Genomic DNA, 12,398 nt, shown 5'->3' with positions numbered 1-12,398 from the left:
AGAAGGGAAAAGGTTATATGTTGAAGGTATAAATGAATCTGTATCACCCAGTACATAAGATAAGATAAGATAAGATAACCTTTATTAGTCCCACACGTGGGAAATTTGTTTTGTCACAGCAGGAAGTGGACAGTGCAAAAGTTATGAGGCAAAAATTAGAATACAATAAGAATAAATACAGTACACAACTGTACAGAATAGAATAAAATAAAATACTATATACAGTAGAATAAAATAAAATAAATATACAATAAGATAAAAATAGAATACAAATACAAATACTATATACAACTGAGTAAAAATACAACGATGACAGAAAGGATTATTGCACTTAGTATTATTGCATATGTATGGATGTGTGTGCTTGACATCTAAACCACACTGCTATTTGCTTCATGACATTTATAAATATGTTGTTTACTATTTGTGACCATATCAACTAAAACGCACGTATATTAATGAATTCATAAACTAAGCCGCATTAATATAGTCCACTATGAAGGGCCAGCTCTGGATCCATGCATCTCTGAGGCCATATATGGAGGTTGATAGCCCTCTAGAGGTGAGCAAAAGGATCTCAAACACCGTTGAGCCTGAAACCAGGGACAGGTCTGGGATCACTCTGATAACCACTTAAAAAGAAAACATAGCTGCTTCTGAATGAAACAGGACCAAATACAGAAAACATGGAACGACCAAAAACATGCGGATTTGCTTGTGCTGACTGTCCCATTCTTCTTCTATCTCATCTTCTGAAAACAAATGAGCACAAATGATCCTTTTGTTTTCTTCAACACATATTATTGACAAGACTTTCCCGGTTTACAAAAGAATAACAGAACAGGGGGCATCTTCACATAATAATGAATGCATTAACTGTGACATCTAAACTATTAAAGAAATTGCTATTTAAGAAATTCATAAATATAATAATATAATATAAATAAAGTTATTTTCTTACCGTTTGGGACCATGTCAACTAGAGTGCCTGTTAAATAACGAGCATAAACTAAGCTGCATTCCTGTGCTTGGGCCGACTCTGCACATATGCATGCATGTCCATAACATTTTGAAATTATGGCAGGTATCGATGATGTTGATGAGATAGAGATCTCAGAAACTCTTGTATCAAATATGATACAAAAGGCTTTATAGGGTTAAGTCGATCTTTGGATCTTGTCAAAGTCAGCTCTGCGAGTTCTATGAAACCTCAGATGTGAACTAGCGCCCATGTTTTTTGGTTTTTTGCCTGTTTGGTTCTTCAGCTGCCAGAATTGTTGTCTGACGGCCAAAAAAGATGCCCAACAGATTTACTTTACCAAGTAGATCAGAATCAGAAAGGGTTTTATTGCCAAATGTTGAGAAGGTTTACAACATTGCTTCGGTACTTAGTGCAAACATACTGTAAAACAAACACTTAAATACACATAAAAATTCTAATCAAAAGTGCTAGGCAGGTAGATATATACATAAATGCAGGTGATGATTAGCGCAAAAAATGGAACAGATGCAGAGAACACAGTATAGGGTCATCACGGCCTTGCCTTATTGGTCCATTTGATTGACCTTTGTTATTATTATTTGTTTATTTATTTTAATTTAAGTTATTACAGACGAGACAGACATATCTGGGGGATAGGAAAGGAGAGAGAAAGAGAGGAAGGGAAAGAAAAACAAAGGGGAAGAGGGGCAGTGAGAGAAGACACATAAAGGAAAGAAGAAGAAAAATCACCTGTTGAGAGAAAAAAAACAGAGAAACAAGCAAAAAGAGAGCAACATAATAAACACAACACCGCAGCAATAATCTAGCTAACAGTAAAGACTAAATATTGAACGCTTTTGTGCAGCACTTAGGACCAACAGCGGACAATGTGCTTTGAGGTAGCAGCCAAAAAAGCTGTAGTTTGTGTGGATCAGCACGCTTGTATTCAAAAGGTTTCTCCATGTAATGATCTGCTAGAGGGTGTGGGGAGCCATAGGGCATGGAGCAGAAACAAAACCACAAAAAACAAAGCAGCGAAAACACACAGAGCAAACACAAAAACAAAACCACAACCACCCACCCAGGGCGGGCGGAGGGGGACCAGGAAGGAGGGCCAGAAACAAAACCACAAAAAACAAAGCAGCAAAAACATACAGAGCAAACACAACAAGGACACAAGAGTCCGAGACCCAGCTTCAGGAGGGCGACCAGGAACCCGGCAGAGCAGGAGCAAATGGCGAAGCAGTTCAGGCGGCCGCCCCAGAGGTCGACAGAAAAGCAAAATGGAGTACAAAAGTTCGGGAGGCCGACCAGGAGGCCAACGGTCCAGCAGTCCATAGCCCATGAGCTCAGGGGGCCGACCCGGAGGTCGAGAGCACAGCAGGTCACAGGCCAAAGATTCAGGGGGCCGACCCCGACGGCAATGATGTCCAACAAACGGCCCGGAAAGCGGCCGGCGATCCCGAGGGGCAAAACGAGGCTTGGGCGACAGCAACACAACCGCAGAACCAGGCGAGGCCGACACAGAAATTGAGGCCGAAGCTGGACCAGGCGGAGGCGAAGCAGGAACAAAAGCCGAGGCTGGAACTGACGACAGCGAAACAGGAGTCGAGGCCGAAGCCGGACCAGGCGAAACACAGGCTGAAGCCGGACCAGACGAACCAGAAGCAGAAGCCGAGGCTGGACCAGGTGACAGCGAAGCAGGAGCAGGACCAGGCGAGGCAGAAGCAGAGGCCGGACCAGGCGAGGCAGAAGCAGAGGCCGGAACAGGCGAGGCAGCAGCAGAGACTGGACCAGGCGAGGCAGCAGCAGAGACTGGACCAGGCGAAACAGAAGCTGAGGCTGAAGCTGGACCAGGCGAAGCACAGGCTTAAGCTGGACCAGGCGAAGCAGAAGCTGAGGCTGAAGCTGGACCAGGCGAAGCAGAAACAGAGGCTGAAGCTGGACCAGGCGAAGCACAGGCTTAAGCTGGACCAGGCGAAGCAGAAGCTAAGGCTGAAGCTGGACCAGGCGAAGCAGAAGCTGAGGCTGAAGCTGGACCAGGCGAAGCAGAAACTGAGGCTGGACCAGGCGAAGCAGAAGCTGAGGCTTAAGCTGGACCAGGCGAAGCAGAAGCTGAGGCTGAAGCTGGACCAGGCGAAGCACAGGCTTAAGCTGGACCAGGCGAAGCACAGGCTTAAGCTGGACCAGGCGAAGCACAGGCTTAAGCTGGACCAGGCGAAGCAGAAGCTGAGGCTGAAGGTGGACCAGGCGAAGCAGAAACAGAGGCTGGACCAGGCGAGACAGTAGCAGAGGTTGTATCAGGCGAGGCAGAGGCAGAGGCTGGACCAGGCGAGGCCGAAGCAGAGGCTGGACCAGGCGAAACAGAAGCTGAGGCTGAAGCTGGACCAGGCGAAGCACAGGCTGAAGCTGGACCAGGCGAAGCAGAAGCTGAGGCTGAAGCTGGACCAGGCGAAGCACAGGCTGAAGCTGGACCAGGCGAAGCACAGGCTTAAGCTGGACCAGGCGAAGCACAGGCTTAAGCTGGACCAGGCGAAGCAGAAGCTGAGGCTGAAGGTGGACCAGGCGAAGCAGAAACAGAGGCTGGACCAGGCGAGACAGTAGCAGAGGTTGTATCAGGCGAGGCAGAGGCAGAGGCTGGACCAGGCGAGGCCGAAGCAGAGGCTGGACCAGGCGAAACAGAAGCTGAGGCTGAAGCTGGACCAGGCGAAGCACAGGCTGAAGCTGGACCAGGCGAAGCAGAAGCTGAGGCTGAAGCTGGACCAGGCGAAGCACAGGCTGAAGCTGGACCAGGCGAAGCAGAAGCCGAGGCTGAAGCTGAACCAGGCGAAGCAGAAGCCGAGGCTGAAGCTGGACCAGGCGAAGCAGAAGCCGAGGCTGAAGCTGAACCAGACGACGGCGAAGCAGGAGCTGAGGCTGAAACTGGACCATGCGAAACAGAAGCAGAAGCCGAGGCTGAAGCTGAACCAGACGACGGCGAAGCAGAAGCATAGGCTGAAGCTGGACCATGCGAAACAGAAGCAGAAGCCGAGGCTGAGGCCGGACCAGGCGAAACAGAAGCAGAAGCCGAGGCTGAGGCCGGACCATGCGAAACAGAAGCAGAAGCCGAGGCTGAGGCTGAACCAGGCGAAGCACAGGCTGAAGCTGGACCAGGTGAAACAGAAGCAGAAGCCGAGGCTGAGGCTGAACCAGGCAGAGCACAGGTTGTAGCTGGACCAGGCGAAGCAGAAGCTGAGGCTGAAGCTGGACCAGGCGAAACAGAAGCACAAGCCGAGGCTGAGGCTGAACCAGGCGAAGCAGAAGCTGAGGCTGAAGCTGGACCAGGCGAAACAGAAGCAAGAGCTGAGGCTGAGACTGGACCAGGCGACGGCGAAGCAGGAGCTGAGGCTGAAACTGGACCAGGCAAAACAGAGGCAGAAGCCGAGGCTGAGGCTGGACCAGGCGAAACAGAAGCACAAGCCGAGGCTGAGGCTGAACCAGGCGAAGCAGAAGCTGAGGCTGAAGCTGGACCAGGCGAAACAGAAGCAAGAGCTGAGGCTGAGACTGGACCAGGCGACGGCGAAGCAGGAGCTGAGGCTGAAACTGGACCAGGCAAAACAGAGGCAGAAGCCGAGGCTGAGGCTGGACCAGGCAAAACAGAAGCAGAAGCCGAGGCTGTGGCTGAACCAGGCGAAGCAGGAGCTGAGGCCGGAACTGAACCAGGCAAAGCACAGGCTGAAACTGGACCAGACGAAGCAGAAGCTGAGGCTGAAGCTGGAACAGGCGAAGCAGAAGCAGAACCAGGTGACAGTGAGGAAGCCGCAGGTGGTGGCTGGACGGGGTCCTCGGGCCCCCCAGCTGACATGGCAGGAGGCTGTGTAAGTTGCAGCAACACACAGTCTATAGTGGGTGAAATGAGTTTGTATGAGTTCTCAGACTGAGGTGTGGCAGAACCAGGCGAGGCGTCGTCCTCAGGCTGAGGCGCAGAAGCAGCAAGCGGTAGCGCAGCAGGTGGTGGCACTGCAGCCACAGGTGGTGAAGCAGCAGGTGGCCAGACGGGCTCCTTGGGCGAGGTGTGAAACTGGACGGGCTCCTCAGGCCCTCCAGCTGACGTGGCGTGAGGCTGAACGGGCTCCTCGGGCCCTCCAGCTGACGTGGCGTGAGACTGAACGGGCTCCTCGGGCCCTCCAGCTGACGAGGCATGAGGCTGAACGGGCTCCTCGGGCCCTCCATCTGACGAGGCATGAGGCTGAACGGGCTCCTCGGGCCCTCCAGCTGACGAGGCATGAGGCTGAACGGGCTCCTCGGGCCCTCCAGCTGACGAGGCGTGAGGCTGAACGGGCTCCTCGGGCCCTCCAGCTGACGAGGCGTGAGGCTGGACGGGCTCCTCGGGCCCTTCAGCTGATGAGGCGTGAGGCTGGACGGGCTCTTCTGGCCCTCCAGCTGATGAAACATGAAGCTGGCTGGGTTCTCCCGAACCTCCAGCAGACGAAACATGAAGCTGGCTGGGTTCTCCCGAACCTCCAGCAGACGAAACATGAAGCTGGCTGGGTTCTCCCGAACTTCCAGCAGACGAAACATGAAGCTGGCTGGGTTCTCCCGAACCTCCAGCAGACGAAACATGAAGCTGGCTGGGTTCTCCCGAACTTCCAGCAGACAAGACATGAAGCTGGCTGGGTTCTCCCGAACCTCCAGCAAACGAGACGTGAGGCCGGACGGGCTCCCCGGGCCCTCCAGCTGACACTGAAATAGGCTGCACAAGCTGCACCTCCGTCTCCGGCTCCAAACCGGCCTGGATAGCAGTCCCACAGCAGCTTAGCTGAGCCTGATGGCTAGCATTTCCAGTGAAAACAGTCTCATCATAGCCGGGCTCATGACCCGGAAAGGCAGTGTCCGTTCCAATAATCTCCGGAGAAAAAACATGAGGAGCCAAGATATAGTCACTCACTTGTGTTCGTGGTGTGGAGCGTCGATGGCGCGCACGCCGCTTTTTCTTGAGAGTGGAAGACGGCTGTGCAATAGGTGGAAGTCCCTGGTAACTCCGAGGTCCCCCGAGAGCCAGTCGAGTACCCCGGAAAGAGGGCTCGTGCTCCGGAATGTATTTTCTTCTATTTGATCTCAAAAAGCTCCTAAAACAGTCAGTGATCACTGTTGACCTCCCTCGGCTTTTATTACCGCTAATCATTTATTTAAGCTCAGTTTTTAAAACCTTAGGATGTAACTACAGCCCAGCCCATGCAGCAGTATATGAATGACTAACCTCGTATTGTGGATGGATTATCTCAGTTGTTCTCCTGGCTGAAGTTTGGTCCTTTTACAGCATCCTGCCATGCGATTACATTTGTTCCTGACCACCGAGAACACTCACGGTAACTTTTATCGAGTGGAAAAAAAAGTTAGCTTGTTTATATTATGCTAACGTAGCTGTGTCGCTAGCGGTCACGCAGCACATCATTATATAACAGCTAGCCCAACTTCAGTAACCCTACAAACGTTACTGCTGTTTAGTTTTCTGTCTTCATTTATGCTGGAAGTGATAACAGAGCTGTACGTTTTAATTTGTTTCCAAAACCCCGCAGTCAGGACATGCTATATTGTATTTAGATAGAAGCTAGCGAGCTAACTCCCTGCTAACTTCTAACTCCGTTAAATGTCATAAATTCCGTTTTCATGGATGCCTGGATGTTAAACTCAATTGTTACACCTGGTAGAGCAGAACGCTGATCATTTTATTAAAGATGAAAGACTTTAGACAGTTTTTCAACTCTCAGTAATGCCACAGTGATCGTTTGATATATGGACCTGCAGCGGAGTTTAGACCCAGACACGGCTAGTGACGTCAGACTGAACAACCGGATAGCAGGTGAGCCCGGGAGCTGAAGGAGGCGGGGATCCCTCTCCATAATAGCTTCAGCAACGTTAACCATCACAAGCTTGCTCTTCAAATCGGGCGCTGTAAAGATGCGGTCGAGGATCGCTTGGATCCGAGCCGTCTCCTCCAGACACTCGGTGAGAGCTGAATCCGCTGGGTCCATGACTGGTCGGTTCGTTCTGTCACGGCGGGGTGCGCCGATGTGTGAGGAAGCAGGACCCAAAAGCAGATGATGGACGAGGAGTTGTAAGTTGTAACAGAAAAGTGATCCTTTATTAATGACGGCACAGGAAACCAAAGCAAACTGACAAAAACACTAAGAAACAAAAACACTAAGAGGGACTGAGACCAAAAAACTATAACTATAACTGTGGTGGAAAATAACAGGCAAAGACTATGACTAAGACTACCGTAGAATAACAGACGAAAACCATGACTGTGACTGAGGTCAAATAAACAGACGAACCGACAATGACAAGCAGAAAACAGAAGGCTTAAATACCCACATGAGGTGATCAGTGGAAGTGGAGGCACATGGGGGAACAGCTGACAGACATAACCCTAATGACAGGACCAAGAAAGGAAAGCTAACTATAATGAACAAGGAACACAAGACACTGTCAAAATAAAACAGTGTTACGGCCCTAGCTGGACCTCCTGATACTGCCCTTGTGTGGGCGTGGTGTTTTCTTCTCCCTCTCCTCCTTCGTTCTGGCCCCTCCCCTTGTCTCTCTCTGCCCCTGCCTTCTCCTTTAGGTCACACCTGCTGTTCATCTGCTCTCGTTACAACCAATTACCCTCAGGGGTGATATAAGCTGGAGAAGAGCAGTGTGGTGGAGGAGGGAGAGGTTTCTGGTGGATTTCCTCTGTGCTGGTCAGAGTGTGCTACTGGCCTAGGTGTGGAACAGCCTGCTGTGTGTGACCAGCCTTCTGGTGTGTGGCTCTTTGTGAGTAGTGATTGCCCATGAGTGACGGCAGCCTTCATTAGTTTGTGTGGCCTGCCTGGATATTGTTTGCTAGCATCGTTGCTGTCTCTTTCTGTTGAAGCCTTATTGTTGCTTTCTTTGTTGAAGTGGTCATTACCACTTTGGGTTGACCTCCCTGATTTCTCATTAAAGCAGCGGTGCTGTCTCCTTTTGTTGTTGCCATTTATATGATTATTGAGGTGTTTGCCTACAATAAAGATCTATTTTATGTTAAATACCTCTGCCTGGCGTTCTTTCATTCCACCTGGATCTAACTGTTACTGTCCCCCACCCTCATCGCCTAGCTTTTAAGTGGGGACGTAACAAACAGGAACACTAAAACTAAGCATGGCAACACAAACTTAACAGACCTAAATACATAATGATAAATACCATCCATCCATCCATTCACTACCGCTTATCCTTTTCAGGGTCGCGGGGGGCGCTGGAGCCAATCCCAGCTGTCATAGGGCGAGAGGCGGGGTACACCCTGGACAGGTCGCCAGTCTGTCGCAGGGCCAACACACAGGGACAGACAGCCATTCACACTCACATTCACTCACAGATTCACACCTAGTGGCAATTTGGATTATCCAATTAACCTATCCCCACAAACTGCATGTCTTTGGACGGTGGGAGGAAGCCGGAGTACCCGGAGGGAACCCACGCAAACACGGGGAGAACATGCAAACTCCACACAGAAAGACCCCGGCCTGATGGTGGAATTGAACTCAGGACCTTCTTGCTGTGTGGCAACAGTGCTAACCACCGTGCCACCCATGATAAATACCAAAACCCCAAAACATAGAAAACCAAGGAACAATAAACAATAACAACCCAAACTAAAGACAGATAGGAACTGACACAAAAACTAATAACATATCAAAAATGAAACCAATACAAAAGAGAGGCTCAGAGCGCTGGGTCAGAGACCCAGCCTGTGACACAAGGAGGACCACCGGAGGAGCAACCGTGTCACCCTCTTGGGAAGAGCTAAGGAGAGCCACAGATGAGGGGTCACCCAGCAGCCACGGAGCAGAGAACCAGCTCACATTAACATGCCTGACTCAATAGTCTTCATGTGCATTAGGATGAATGATCACATTGAGGCAGAGGTGGGAAGTAACGAGGTACAAATACTTTGTTACTGTACTTAAGTAGAATTTTCAGGTACCTGTACTTTGGCAGCTTGTTTTTTTTACTCCCTACATTTTAACACAAATATCTTAACTTTCTACTCCTTACATTTCCAAAAACAGGCTTGTTACTTTTGGTTTAAGACATTTGAGGGGAGTTATTATTTCACATCACCGTGCACCTTCAAAACTCAAACCAGTTTGAGCCTAAACACATGAAAAGCATCCAAATGGTGCAGAAATCAGCAGGAGCGATCGCATCTCCAATCGCGATCGCGATCTCCAAGATTACATCGATCGGTGCTTCCAGGATCTTGTAATGAAGAAGGCCCAGAGTGCATCTTCCCCGGCCAAATCTGAGACGCCGTCGTCGAAAAGATGTCGCCCGGCAGCCAGCCGGCAAAGATATTGCCGACATACTGGAGTCAAACGACAACCGATTGTCCAGTTTTGATGCAAGGCTGCAATTGGTGTAGATCAGGGGTTGGCCACCCTGGGCACGCGTGCCACAGCTGGCGCGCGAAGGGTTAACTGATTGCATGACCATAGCTGGACTGGCCATCGTCCATACTGGGTATGTGCCCAATGGCCGATGGTGATTTTTCGTTTTTATGGGCCGATGATTTTTTTTTTCTTTTTCTTTTTTGTAAATAACGGTATAAACAATGAAAGCTGGTGGATTGGCCAGGTGCTGGCAGATGTGTAAAAATAACTCTGGCGGTGGCTATGGCGGAGTTTCCACAGAGTAGATGAGGGAAAGGGGAGACAGGAGGAGGAGAGACCCGAGGCGGCCGCCGGTCCGAGTGTCAGGTGAACTGAACTTCAGGTAAGAAGTTATGACCTGCAGTCTATCTGGGTCAGATATAAACCAAGTTTAGGTGGTTTATTTTCGTTGTGCTGACTTTTTACAGTCAGTTACAATAACTCGTACTGCGTGCTAGCTAGCATGACGGAGTTTCTACAGCTGGGTGGTGCTATGATGTTACTGATAGTGAATTTTATTTTATTCATAAGGTTAGGTAGTAGAGTTGCCAACCGTCCGTAAAAAGACGGAATCGTTCTGTATTCAGAGACAATGTTATTCGTTTCTTGTTGAGGTGAAAAGAAACACAGTTTGTCCCGTAATTCAGCTACAATGAAAAAGACACAAAGCTGGAGTTATTCTGTGTTTACGCTGCACAGCTGCCTCTTATTCTCTCATTCTCTCCCCTGCCTCTCCTGTTTCTACTTCAATCATGAAACTGATCAATGATCAGCTGATCGTCTCTCTTGTTTGTTTATCGCTCACTTTGCGCCAGAAAGAGGAAACCAGCGGATGTTGCGCTAAACAACAGCAGCACGTTTAAGCTTGATCAGCTGTTGTTAGAATTTATTTAATATTCATTTCTAGTATCAGCTGATGTTTGCTGGAGCCACAGCTGTAAAGCTGCTGGTCATGATGTGGGTTTGGATATGTGGTGAGAGGGAAACGTGAAGATGAAACCAGGAGATGTCCTTACTGGATCATCAGAGCTGAACAGGTGATGGAGAAACAGGTTTACCTTTTAGGTGACATGGATGAGTTGAAGTTATGAACTGTTTCTGAGAGACAAATAACACCAGGATCCTTTTCTAAGCAGCTGACAGCTGGTAACTGTGCAGGGGCGGGTCTAGCAAAGTGTTGCCAGGGGGGCAGGTAGGGCATTAACAGGGAGAGGGGGGCACAAAGAAATACTTTTCTTTCTTATTCTCATTTAAAATGTCTCACTTTTAATAAATAATTATCTGAATCTTACAACCAAAGTTTTTATCTGATGTAAAATGTATAGAAATTATACATATACCAACAAGACATGCATTTTCTGTTGTACAGACCATTTGCTGTTATGGAGTTCTTGTTATGGATAAAAAATTTGTTTCAAAATAGCTGATAACTGTTCGCTGATAGCTGCCAACATCTGCAAACAAATACAATTCTATAAAGTTGTTGTCAGGGGTTGCTGAGTGGATGTGGAGAAAAGGACTCAAACGCAGGACTCATGGTGAAGATGCAGGGTGTTTATTGTGAGGGACGAATGACGAAAACAGGAGATGGCTGACTGACTGAATAACTGAATGAACGGCTGACTGATCTGAACTTGGGAGGCAAACATGGGGCATAGACAGCAGTTACAACATTAATGACGCGACGCTGACCAGGAGAGAACTGAGGACTTAAATACACTGGCTGATCAATGACTGATAGGTGACAGGTGAGTGAGCAGCTGAACACAATTGAACTAACGATGCATGGAATAAGAACTAGAACATAATGCACACAGAGTTACGTAACACACAACAGGAAGTGGAACGTACAGAGGATAAACAGTGAACATGAACTGAAAATACTGGGTCAACGACCCAGAAACCCTGACAGTTGTTCTATATAGTGTGTAACTGTTGATATAGAGGGTTATTATATTTATTGCTAATGCAATTATATGGCACATTGACTTCTGAGGAAATTTTAGATGGCACTCATCATCAAAAAGCAGAATTTACACCGTCACTCTCCGTCAGTGATCTAATTGGAATGTTTCCGGGTTTTCATGCTGCTCACCCCTGTCCTTGGTTTCTTTCTTTATTTCTTTCACTGCTTCGATCACCTGCTTCCACACTCATCCACAAACAACAACCTTTATTTCAACACATACGCACAGCACGATCATGCACAATCATGCGCTCAACGGCAGCACATTTACATCAATCAGACAGCGCACACAGTCGTATATGATACACACACTTAAGTATGAGGGGCCGTACAAGCCAAAATTTATTCTTTGACTCTCACACACATACATTCTTCTTTCACACACATATATTTTCACTCTCACACACATACATTCTTCTTTCACACACATATATTTTCACTCTCACACACATACATTCTTCTTTCACACACATATATTTTCACTATCACATACATATATTTTCACTATCACATACATATATTTTTACTCTCACACACATATATTTTCACTCTCACACACATATATTTTCACTCTCACATACATATATTTTCATTCTCACACACATATATTTTCACTCTCACACACATATATTTTCACTCTCACATACATATATTTTCACTATCACATACATATATTTTTACTCTCACACACATATATTTTCACTCTCACATACATATATTTTCATTCTCACACACATATATTTTCACTCTCACACACATATATTTTCACTCTCACACACATATATTTTTACTCTCACACACATATATTTTCACTCTCACACACGTATATTTTCACTATCACATACATATATTTTCACTATCACATACATATATTTTTACTCTCACACACATATATTTTCACTCTCACACACATATATTTTCACTCTCACATACATATATTTTTACTCTCACACACATATATTTTCACTCTCACACACATATATTTTCACTCTCACATACATATATTTTCATTCTC

The sequence above is a fragment of the Diplotaxodon limnothrissa genome, linkage group LG23 (genome assembly GCF_057381915.1).
Source record: "Diplotaxodon limnothrissa isolate DT_005_m linkage group LG23, D_limnothrissa_male_GT1.1, whole genome shotgun sequence".
Taxonomy (NCBI): domain Eukaryota; kingdom Metazoa; phylum Chordata; class Actinopteri; order Cichliformes; family Cichlidae; genus Diplotaxodon; species Diplotaxodon limnothrissa.
The sequence above is the reverse complement of the archived record's forward strand: the minus strand, read 5'-3'. Positions refer to the sequence as shown.